Here is a 12,436-nt window from a genome sequence, read left to right as displayed (position 1 = left end):
TTTCAATAAACCAATCTTATAATGGGCTGATTTTATAATTCTAGAGTTTGGACTCAAATAGTTTTTTCATTTGTTTTGTTTTGTTTTTTGCGGAAACTCTCGTTCACAAAATATGAACCAAAAATGAAGAAACCATTTTCCACCATCCTGAAAGCCAATGGCAGGAGAAATCCCATAGCTAAAAATCGAGTGCAGTTAAATATTCATCCCTCAGGGGGTTTAAGCACAGGCTCATAATTTACTTAATCCAATAAATCGCCAAGGGAATTATGTTCTTTCTTATATTTCAGAAAGGGCATCAAGGACTAAATTCAAGCTGATATATTATGATATAATCAAGTTCCAGTAGCCAGTTTCCTTTAGGCCTTTAGGCGTCAAATAATTCAGGAATAGGCTGGTGACTGCAGTCTTATACAAAGTTAGAAACTCCCTGGAAAAGGAGTCTGTTCACATTCTAATCAGGACTTGCCTCACTGTGGCTCTTTAAAATTTTGCTCAGGGGCCACAAAGGCAAATGGCACACTACCCAGGACACCCAATCTAACAATGTCCGCTTTTTTTTTTTTTTTTTAACTTTTTTTTTAAATGTACATTCAATTAATTTACATATATTACTGGTTTCACATGTAAAAGTCAGTGTGAGTTATCAGTCTTATATATAATACCCAGTGGTCATTACATCACATGCCCTCCAGTTCATCACCCAGTTACCCATCCACAATGTCTACATATTGTCAAGGCATTTAGCCTATCCACATTTAGTATAAGAGCTGACATTTGATTTTGAAATTCTCAGTTATATCTACAGCCTGATTACATTTCAGCAAATTCATGTTATATCTTTCCTAGTCCTTAAGTTCTATTCTGCTTTTCAATTTTGCCTGATCCTTCCCTTCCTTATCAATAATAAATCAAGCCATATGACTTCAGTCTTTCAAATTATACTCTTACCCAAATGATTTATTCACCAATAGCATTCCCATCAGAATGAAACATTTTAAATACTTTCCTGTTTTATCCTTTTCCAACATGAAATCTTTATTTAGATTGCTTTTACTTCCCTGATTTTATCTTCAAAATATAAAACGCCTTACTTTAGGGTTATTATGTATTTTTCGTAAATATTTCATCTTTTGTTTCAGTAAGTATTACTTAATTTTTACAGGTGACTTTATTAAGTTCGACTAGCCAACATATAGCATATCATTAGTTTTTTTAAATTTAATTTTATTTTTTCAGTGTTCTAAGACTGATTGTTTATGCAGCACACCCAGTGCTCCATGCAATACCTCCCCTCCTTAATACCTACCACCAAGCTCACCCATTCCCCCCCAAACCCCTCCCTTCCAATACCCTCAGTTTTTTTCTCAGAGTCCACAGTCTTTCATGCTTCGTCTCCCCCTCCGATTTCCCCGAATTCACTTTTCCTTTCCTTCTCCTAATGTCCTCCATATTATTCCTTATGCTCCACAAGTAAGTGAAACCATATGATAATTGACTCTCTCTGACTTATTTCACTCAGCATAATCTCCTCCAGTCCCATCCATGTTGATACAAAAGTTGAATATTCATCTTTTCTGGTGGAAGTATAATACACCATTGTATATATGAACCATATCTTCTTTATCCATTCATCTGTGAAGGACATCTTGGCTCTTTCCACTGTTTGGCAATTCTGGCCATTGCTACTATGAACTTTGTGGTACAGATGGCCCTTCTTTTTACCCAGTAGTGCAATTGCAGGGTCATAGGATAGCTCTACTTTAATTTCTTAAGGAATCTCCACACTGTTTTCCATAGTGGCTGCACCAACTTGCATTCTCACCAACAGTGTAAGAGGGTTCCCTTTCTCCACATCCTCTCCAACATTTGTTTTTACTGTCCCGTTAATTTTGGCCATTCTAAGTGATGTAAGGTGGTATCTCAGTGTGATTTTTAAATCTCCCTGATGACTAATGATGATGAACATTTTTTCATGTGTCTGTTAGTCATTTGTATATCTTCTTCGGAGACGTGTCTGTTCATGTCTTCTGTCCATTTTTTGACGTGATTATCTGTTTTTGAGGTGTTGATCTTGAGGAGTTCTTTATAGATCTTAGATATCAGCCATTTATCTGTAGTGTCATTTGCAAATATCTTCTCCCACTCCATGGGTTGCCTCTTTGATTTGTTGACTGTTTCCTTTGCCATGCAGAAGATTTTGAACTTGATGAAGTCCCAAAAGTTCATTTTTGCTTTTGTTTCCTTTGCATTTGGACAAATCTCCTGAAAGAAGTTGATGTGGCTCATGTTGAAGAGGTTACTGCCTATGTTCTCCTCTAGGATTTTGATAGATTCCTGCCTTATGTTGAGGTCTTTTATCCATTTGGAGTTCATCTTTATGTGTGTTGTAAGAGAATGGTCAAGTTTCATTCTTCTATACATAGCTGTCCAATTTTCCCAGCACCATTAATTGAAGAGACTGTCTTTTTTCCACTGGATATTTTTTCCTTCTTGTCAAAGATTAGTTACCATAGAGTTGTGGGTCCATAACTGGATTCTCTACTCTGTTCCATTGGTGTATGTGCCTGTTTTTGTGCCAGTACCATGCTGTCTTGGTGATCACAGAGTTGTAGGAAAGCTTGAAATCAGACAACATGATGCCCCAAGCTTTGCTTTTCTCTTTCAATATTTCCTTAGTAACTCAGGATCTCTTCTGGTTCCATACAAATTTTAGGATTGTTTGTTCCAGCACCTTGAAAAATGCCAGTGTAATTTTGATCAGGATGACATTGAAAGTGTAGATTACTCTGGGCAGCATAGACATTTTAACAATGTTCTTTCTTCCAATCCATGAGCATGGAAAGTTTTTCCATCTTTTTGTGTCTTCTTCAATTTCTTCCATGCGTGTTCTGTAGTTCCTCGAGTACAGATCCTTTACCTCTTTGGTTAGGTTTAGTCCCAGATATCTTATGGCTCTTGGTGCTATAGTAAATGGAATCAATTCTCTATGTCCCTTTCTATATTTTCACTGTTAGTGTATAAGAAAACAACTGATTTCTGGGCATTGATTTTGTATCCTGCCACATAAATGAAATGCTGTATGAGTTCTAGTAGTCTGGGGGTGGAGTCTTTTGGGTTTTCCATATAAAGTATCATATCATCTGCACAGGGAGAGTTTGACTTCTTCTTTGCCAATTAGAATACATTTTAGTTACTTTTGTTGTCTGATTGCTGTTGCTAGGACTTCTAGTACTATGTTGAACAACAGTTGAAAGAGAGAGCATCCTTGAAGTGTTCCTGATTTCAAAGGGGGGGCTGTCAGTTTTTTCCCATTGAGGATGATATCCACTGTGGGTTTTTCATGGATCGATTTTATGAAGTTGAGGAATGTTCCCTCAATCCCTATACTTTGAATTGTTTTAATCAGGAATGGATGCTGTATCTTGTCAAATGCTTCTTCTGCATCAATTGAGAGGGTCAAGTGGTTCTTCTTTCTTCTCTTACTGATTTTTCTATCACATTGATTGACTTGGAATGTTGAACCACCCTTGCATCCCAGGGATAAATCCCACCATCATGGTGGATAATCTTTTTAGTGTACTGTTGGATTCTATTAGCTAGGATCTTGTTGAGAATCTTGGCATCCATATTCATCAGGGATATTGGTCTGAAATTCTCCTTTTTGGTGAGGTCTTTGCCTGGTTTGGGGATCAGGGCAATGCCTGCTTCATAAAAAGAGTCTGGAAGTTTTCCTTCTGTTTCTATTTTTTGAAACAGCTTCAGGAGGATAGGTATTATTTCTTCTTTGAATGTTTGGTAGAATTCTCCAAGAAATCTGTCAGGTCCTGGGCTCCTGTTTTGGGGGGGAAGGTTTTAGATCACTGCTTCAATCTCGCTGCTAGATACTGGTTTATCCAGGTTGTCAATTTCTTCCTGATTCAGTTTTGGAAGTTTATAGATTTCCAGGAATGCATCCATTTCTTCTAGGTTGCTTAGCTTATTGGCATATAACTTTTGATAATAATTTCTGATGATTGTTTCTATTTCCTTGGTGTTAGTCATGATCTCTCCCTTTTCATTCATAATTTTATTAATTTGGATCTTCTCTCTTTTCTTTTGGATTAATTTGGCCAATGGTTTATCGATCTTATTGATTGTTTCAAAGAACCAACTTCTAGTTTCATTGATGTGTTCTACTGTATCTCTAGTTACTTTTTTTTAAAAAGATTTTATTTATTTATTTGACAGAGATCACAAGTAGGCAGAGAGACAGTCAGAGAGAGGGGGGAAGCAGGCTCCCTGCTCAGCAAAGAGCCCAATGCGGGGCTCAATCCCAGGACCCTGGGATCATGACCTGAGCTGAAAGCAGAGGCTTTAACCCACTGAGCCACCCAGGTGCCCCTGTATCTCTAGTTTCTATCTCATTGATCTCTATTCTAATCTTGATTATTTCCCTTCTTGTGCATGGGGTTGGCTTAATTTGTTGTTGATTTTTAAGTTCTTTAAGGTGTAAAGAGAGTTGGTGTATTCTGGATTTTTCCATTTTTTTTAGTGAGTCTTGGATGGCTATGTATTTCCCCCTTACGACTGCCTTTGCCTTATCCCATAGGTTTTGGATGGAATTGTCTTCATTCTCATTGGTTTCCATGAATTGTTTAAGTTATTCTTTGATTTCCTGGTTGATCCAAACATTCTGAGCAGGGTGATCTTTAGCTTCCAAGTGTTTATATTCTTTCCAAACTTTTTCTTGTGGTTGAGTTCCAGTTTCAACGCATTGTGGTCTGAGAATATGCAGAGAATAATCTCAATATTTTGGTACCAGTTGAGCTGTGATTTATGACCCAGTATATGGTCTATTCTGGAGAAAGTTCCTTGTGCACTTGAGAAGAATGAGTATTCTGTTGTTTTAAGGTGGAATGTTCTGTATATACCTATGAGGTCCATCTGGTCCAATGCTCATTCAAAGCTCTTGTTTCCTTATTGATTTTCTGCTTGGGTGATCTGTCTATTGCTGAGAGTGGCTTGTTAAGATCCCCTCCAATTAATGTGTTCATGTCAATATGACTCTTTATTTTGATTAATAGTTGGCTTATGTAGTTGGCTGCTCCCATGTCGGGGACATAAATATTTATAATTGTTAGATCTTCTTGGTGGATAGACCCTTTAAGAATCATATAGTGTCCTTTTCTATCTCCAACTACAGTCTTTAGCTTAAAATCTAATTTATCTGATATGAGAATCACTAGCCCAGCTTTATTTTGAGGCCTGTTGACATGAAAAATGCTTCTCCATCCCTTCACTTTCAGTCTGGATGTATTTTTAGGTTCCAAATTTGTCTCCTGTAGACAGCATATGGACAGGTCCTATCATTTTATCCAGCCTGCAACCCTGTGCCTTTTTATGGGAACATTTAGGCCATGCATATTGAGTGATTATTGAAAGATAAGTTTTATTGGCATCATGTTATCTGAGAAGTCCTTGTTTCTATAAATTGTCTCTGTAAATCTCTGTTTTATGTCACTCTTGGATTCTATCTTCTTTTACAGAACTCCCCTTAATATTTCTTGTAGTGCCAGCTTTGTGATCCCATACTCTTTTAAACTTTGCCAGTCTTGGAAGCTCTTTATCTCTTCATCCATTTTGAATGTCAGCCTTGCTGGATAAAGTATTCTTGGCTACATGGTCTTCTCATTTAGTGCCCTGAATATGTCTTGCCAGCCCTTTCTGGCTGCCAGGTTTCTGTGGACAGGTCTGATGTTATTCTGATTGACCTTCTTCTGTATGTAAGGAATCTCTTCCTCCTAGCTGTCCTTAGGACCTCTTGTCTAAAATTATGATTCATGAATTTCACAATTAAGTGTCTGGAGGTCTTTTTAGATTCATTGATCTTGGGGGATGTCCTTTCTGCCTCTAGGACATGACTACTTGTTCCATTCCCCAGACTAGAGAAATTTTCATGCAGAATTTTTTCAACTCTATCTTCTAGTCTTCTCTCTTTCTCCATCCCCTCAGGGATCCTAATAATTCTGACATTGGAACATTTCATAGTATCATTTATTTCCTTAATTCTATTTTCATGGCTTCTAAGCTGTTTGTTCCAGGCCTCCTCCTGATACTTCTTTTCTATCAGTTTGTCTTCTAAGTCATTAATTTGATCTTCTGTCTCAGTTGCCCTAGCTGTTAGAGTATTTAAATTAGATTGGATTTCACTGATAGCATTTTTTAGGAGTGCCAGACCAGCCCTCACTTCTGCCCTTAGAGTTTCTATGTTGCCACTAATGGTCTTCTTCAACCTAGCTGTTGCCTGGATAATTGTTACCCTGAATTCCCTTTTGAACATACTGCTTATGTTCATATCCATTAGTTCAGTGGCAATAGTTCTGTGGCAAAGTGTACAGTCTCTGAATTTTTCCTCTATTGGGTGTTCCTCCTCCTAGTCATCTTGGTAAGAGGTGGTTGAGGGGATGTATAGCTGAATATATTAACCATGATCTAGCAAGGTGCACCCTGGAAAGTTTTGGAGCAATCAGAAGTCACTACCAGAAAGAAAGAAAGAAAGAGAGAGAGAGAGAGAGAAAGAGAAAGGGAGAGAGAGAGAAAATCCAGCCAAAATGAGCCCCAAAAGTAAGATTTATAAGGTACATAAACAAAAACGAACAAACAAAAAGACCAACAAAAGTAAAAGACAAGAAAAAAAAAAAAAGAAAGAAAAAGAAAAGCCCAGCAAAAATGAACCCCATGAGTAAGATTTATATAGTACAAAAACAAAAACAAAACAAAACAAACAAACAAACAAACAAACACAGAAACACTAAGAGAAAATAAGATGGGAAGATGGTTATAAACCCTTGATGGGGGTGAGGAAGCTTATCTCAGTTCTTCCTGGGTGAATCTTGTTATCTTTATTAAATGATTCAACTTTCCAGAGATACAGGGAAATTAAAACTGGTTTATATATGAGGTAGTATTGAATAGGGAAAAAGGATTACCTTGAAGCTTATATTTATATGTATTAAAAAAAAAAAGAAGAAGAAAAGAAAAGAAAAAGAAACAGCTATATGTATGAAAAAAGTTCAAGTTACAAAGTTATTATGGAATATGTTGTATTAAACTTCTAGTTATAATGGTAAGTAGGTTGAACAAGAATCATGAGAATGAATTTAAAAAAAAAATAGAAGGAAAAGTTGTATCTATGAAATATATAGTTTGGGGGTAATACAGGAGCTTAATATATTGTTTTCCCCTGATGTTATGGTTTTACATTTCTGTAAAACCTGTGGTGGTTGTCCTCTTGTTCTTTTGGGTTTTCTTCTGGGGGAGGGGCCTGCCTCATTGTTTTTCAGTCAGTGCTGCTTGTGCTGAATTGCCCTGCCTTGTATCAAGGAGCTTGGTTCTGTGGAAACTGGTTTTTCAGGCTATTGTTCTCTGGAGAATTTTGTTCTTTAGCAACTTTTTGCAGCCTTTTCAGGGGTTTAGTGGAAAGCAAACTGTCTGTACCCAGACCTTCACCTCAGAGAGAAGCCTCAGTCTACTCCCCTCTGGGTGGTCCAGAACACACAGACTCTGCCTCTGCAAACTCCACTGAAGACCACAGCCTCCCACAGGTGGTGCGCACCCTCAGCCACTGTCCCAGTGGTCCCCTGAGGCCCTTGCTTATCTCTGCACCCCCATGACTAAACTGGTGACTAAACCAGTATCGCTCTACTGGTCTGGGTGAGCCCAAACCCAGATGACTGCCATTGCCGGGACTGCTGTCTAGGGTCCATGCCCACACACCATGTATTTGCTCCTGGTGGAGGTGCAGGTCATGTAAGGCTGTGGGCCAAGGGACCCTGATCTGAGACTACACTGGTTTCTCTCAGGTGTGGGCTGGATGCACTCAGACTCTGCCACTGTGCAGGTTGTGGAAGTCTGTGCACCCAGAGACTTCGGGCCAGTGCCCACACCTGGCCATTTCAGGCTCTGACAGGGATGTGCCCAGCCTGAGCGGTGGTGCAAGCAGCAGAAAGCCGTGGGCTCAGGGACCACGGACGGGAGGCTCCACTGGGCTCTCTCTGGCCGGGGTGGTCACCAGCAATATCTGTCCTGCGACTGTGGGCTTAGGTCCATGTCCATGACCACCCAATTCCACCAGTTGCCCCTTAAGATCTTGGCTCTTTTTGAGTGTTTTTAACCAGTCTCCAAGTTATTGCTGGTCCCCAATCACAGGGCACTTTCATATTGGGGCATTACTTTCCAATGGGTCACTTCTGGTGGCTCCCACCCCCTTCTTTTTATCCTCCGATATGAGTCCGATCGTTGCCACTCTGCTTTACCTCTCCACTGCCTTTTGCCCCCCTTGAGATCCAGAAGTGTATAATCTTATATCTCAGGCTGATTTCATGGGTGTGCAGTGTTCTAGTAGATATTTAGCTCACTTTAGGGGACCAGTTGAAACAGGTTCTCTTCTCTGCCATCTTGTCCCTCCTACCTATTACTTAATTAATTGCCTTATTTCATTTAAGCATAAGTAGTTTTAAGACTTTTGCTGACAACTGTTCACCTAATGTATTTTCCATATCTTGAGATATCTATGATGATTCAACTGATATTTGGTTGGAGTACACAGGAATAGATAGTTTCTGAATTCTTGTATGTCTAAATATGTAGCACTTTGATGGTGATAGTCCATAGATGTAGTGACTTAGTAGAGGATTCTGGCATTGATATCATTTTCTCTCAGTAGTCTGTAGATATTCTTCCTGTCATTGGCTTCTGGAGTAGTAGATAAAATATCTGTAAGTAAAGTTTTCTTTGGGCCTGAAGTTTGGTTAAGATATCTATTTACCCTGAAAAGTAGGGATATTGCTATTATGTCTAAGCGTAAGTCTTTACAATTAAGTTTTCTAGAAGTTATTGAATTTTTCAAAAATAAAGTATTTTTTAAGCTTAGGGCAATTCTCATATGTTCAATTATCATCTCAGTTATTTGCATATGAGATTTCCTTCACCTGTTCTCCTTATCTTTTATTTTTCCCTCATGAATTTCATTTCCATATATATTACAGACAGAAAGAAAAAACACTGTTAATATATATTTATTTAATCTTCCTCAATAACATTGCTGTTCTTAATAGGAAAAATCCTGTTTTTCAGTTGATCTACTGACCTTAAAATTTTGTTTCAGAGAAACTTTGTGAATATTTTTTAGCTTTTTCATTATTTTTTTGTTGTTTGTTGTTAATTTTCTTGCAATTGAATCTTGTCTTTATAATTTAATGTGCTTCAGGGAGAGACTTGTTCTGAATGTCTGCCTTGAACATTTGTCTTCATTGTTCATGTTAACATCTTCACTTAATGAACTGTAATTATTTTCTCTTCCTGATCATAATTTTTGAGTTCAGTGAGGCTCAGTGCATTATTTTATGATTCCTTTCTCAGTGGCAAATAAGTGATAAGTAGAATATGTGATGGATTCCTTTCTGGGAACTGGTAGAATGCTTGGTAGAGAATTATTCCATTTCTGATATACTTGGAAGAATTTCACATCCCAAGATTCCTTAGTTCTCCAAGCAGTAAGAATAATGAAAATCAACTTATAAGAGCAGTTTATCTATATGTCACTTTTAGTCAGCTAGCTGGATCTAGTAGGTCCTTCCACAATAACCCCCAGCTAAATTATACATACCTAGCCCCTTTCTAAGAGGATTTACTAGCGTCTCCTGCTCAACCTTCAGGAAATCTTGATCTCTTCATTATTTGCCTCAGATCTGGAAGAAATATACAATGACCATGAACTCTGATTTACAATCCGTACAAAGAAAAATAAAGTTCCATGTTTTTTCTTTCTTTTAGATATAGGGAGAAACACTGAGTTCAGACAAATGTTCTGGACTCTGCCAAATTTTATCACCCTGTAAAAGAATTTGGGGAGAAAAATGAAAGCAGATAGCAACAAATAAATTTATGTGCCCAGGTAGAGTTACGAGTTTTTGAAATGTATTACTCAGTTAATTCTTATATTGACCTTGATAATAGGAACTATTATCTTCATTTCTGTGTGAGCAAACTGAGCCATAGAGGCATTTTGCAAATTGGCCAACATCTCACACAGCTGGTTGGGTAGAGGAAATATGATTAAACCAAGGAAGTATAAATCATGAGCTAAACCATCATGCTATATTACTTATTTCATTAGCCTCCTATCAGTTTATTTCCATCTGAACACAACATCCACAAAACATAAACCCTTGTAATTTATCTATTTTATCCATATTTAATCTTGGGAAAAAAAGACTTTTGTTAAGACTTGAGAATATGAACAAGACAGCTCAAACTTTTAAGAGCTTATAGTTTAATGGGCTTGATAGAACATAAAATGAATATTCAAACACAAATTCCAACTCTGCTGAATGGAAGTGTGTGTATGTGTCTATGTGTGTGTATAAAGAAAGAGATTAAAACATTTACACAAAACATTTTTAAAATGTTTACAAAGCAGCTTGTTTTATCAATTTAGCTATTAATCTACCTAAAAGCTGCCAGTAGATACTTAAAAATAAAGTGGAACATGGCAGTAATGACATGTAAATACTATACATTTGACTTTAGTGCCTAGGTAATATTGGCATCTGGGGCTAAATAATCCTTTCATGGGGGATTTGTACTGTCTACTATAGAATGTTTAGCACCAACCTTGTTCTTCACCCACTAGATGCCAGCAGCACCCACTCCTCAGGCGTGACAACCAAAAATATCTCCAGACATTGCCAAATGTCCTTTGGGAGAGAAATTGTCCTTAGTTAAGAGCCATTGTTCTAGTTTTCTTTTTCAGGGATAACATCATTGATATTAACAAGAAAGAAGTTATATGTTTAAAGATTTTTATGGAGGAAAAGGGCCATTTAAAATTTTAAGTAATCTAAGTGTTAGTCTACCAGAGCCAATTCTTATCTCAGGCAGGTTTAATGATCATTCTTTAGCAGAAATCTTAATTTCTAAGTACTGTTAATTCATAATCTCTACAGGACCACTCACAAGATTCTCTCTCTGTCTCAAGTTACATCGGTCGTGTCTTCTGCTTAGTTTCTTGAAACAATATCTGCAATTCATCATGTGGATAAATGCATTCACCTTGGTCCTGGTATTTCTTCTAGCTGGAATTAAAGTGTCAATTCCCATAGCTGGTTGGGCAGAGCATGTACTGAAATAAGAAAACAAAGGCTAAGGTTTATGCCTCAGTCTGTCTATTGAAATTCTGACTTTAACATTGGTGGTTTTTTCTGCTACAAACTAACTTGCAGCCTTCACTCAGCTGTTTCTAAGCCTCCCATACAGCCATTTCAGTTTGCTCACTACTGACAAAGAGCTTTCATATCAAAGAAAGGTATTAGTAGATTAGTCACATTTTTAGCACAAATATGCAATATGCAAACTTTGTGGCACCAGAGTTTTGCATGAATTAATTCAGATGGTGCTTAGTATAGTACCCAGCACTCAATAAGGCATATAAGTAAAGCCACACCCTTATTAAATCTTCAAACTTCTTAATTCTATGCTAATTCCTAGGGCTTTTATAGTAAACTGATCACTAATCAATGTTACCTAGTATAGCCATAGATAGTTTTGTGAGTTACTGGAGTGGCCACACATATTGACTAATAATTTTTTTTTTTTTTTTTTGAAGAGGGAGAAAGAAAGAGCACACCTGAGTGGGGGAAGGGCAGAGGAAGGAGAGAAAGAATCTTAAGCAGACTCCACACTCAGTACAGAGTCTGATGCAAGGCTCAGTCTCATGACCTGAGATCATGACTTGAACCAAAATCGACGGTTGGATGCTTAACTGACTGAGCCACCCAGGCGCCCTTAGACAACATTTTAATTTAGAATGGAGGCTCTCTTCTGTTTGACATATTACAGTTCTCTGTAACAGTCAACTGCACCATTGAAAAAAATTTGTTTATTGCTTTATACACAGTATCCAAACTTGCCCCTAAGTGTTTACCTATGTTTCATTTAAGGAAAAGTACCAGGCAGTATGATATGACTCAAACCCCAAATAAAATATTTAAAATAAAAATAACACCAATAAGGTCCTAATATACCACTGCTTCTTCTTTTTTAAATAAGAGAATTTACTGCTACTCCTAACATCTCTACTTAGTTTGCAATAGTCCAAATTTTCCTATTTTCTTGGACAATAAATTCTCTTCAAAATTTTTATGTCTAATGCCAGACATAGCAACTTTCAAGCTGTGAGATCCATTTGTCACATCCTTGAAATTAGTTCCAGGTCTAAAGCAAGAATAACAGGCATGTATAATCTTCCATTGCTTGAAAGCCAAACACAGGTTTTGAATGGAAAAAAAAAAAAAAAAGATATTTCTTATCAGCCATAATCCTGAGTGCTCAAAGTAATACATGTGTCCTTATAACTGGCTCTGTGTTACATACATATAATATGATTATTTTACAG

The sequence above is a fragment of the Lontra canadensis genome, unplaced genomic scaffold, assembly GCF_010015895.1.
Source record: "Lontra canadensis isolate GAN:19392208 unplaced genomic scaffold, GSC_riverotter_1.0 scaffold1, whole genome shotgun sequence".
Classification (NCBI taxonomy): Eukaryota; Metazoa; Chordata; class Mammalia; order Carnivora; family Mustelidae; genus Lontra; species Lontra canadensis.
This window is presented reverse-complemented; position numbering follows the sequence as displayed.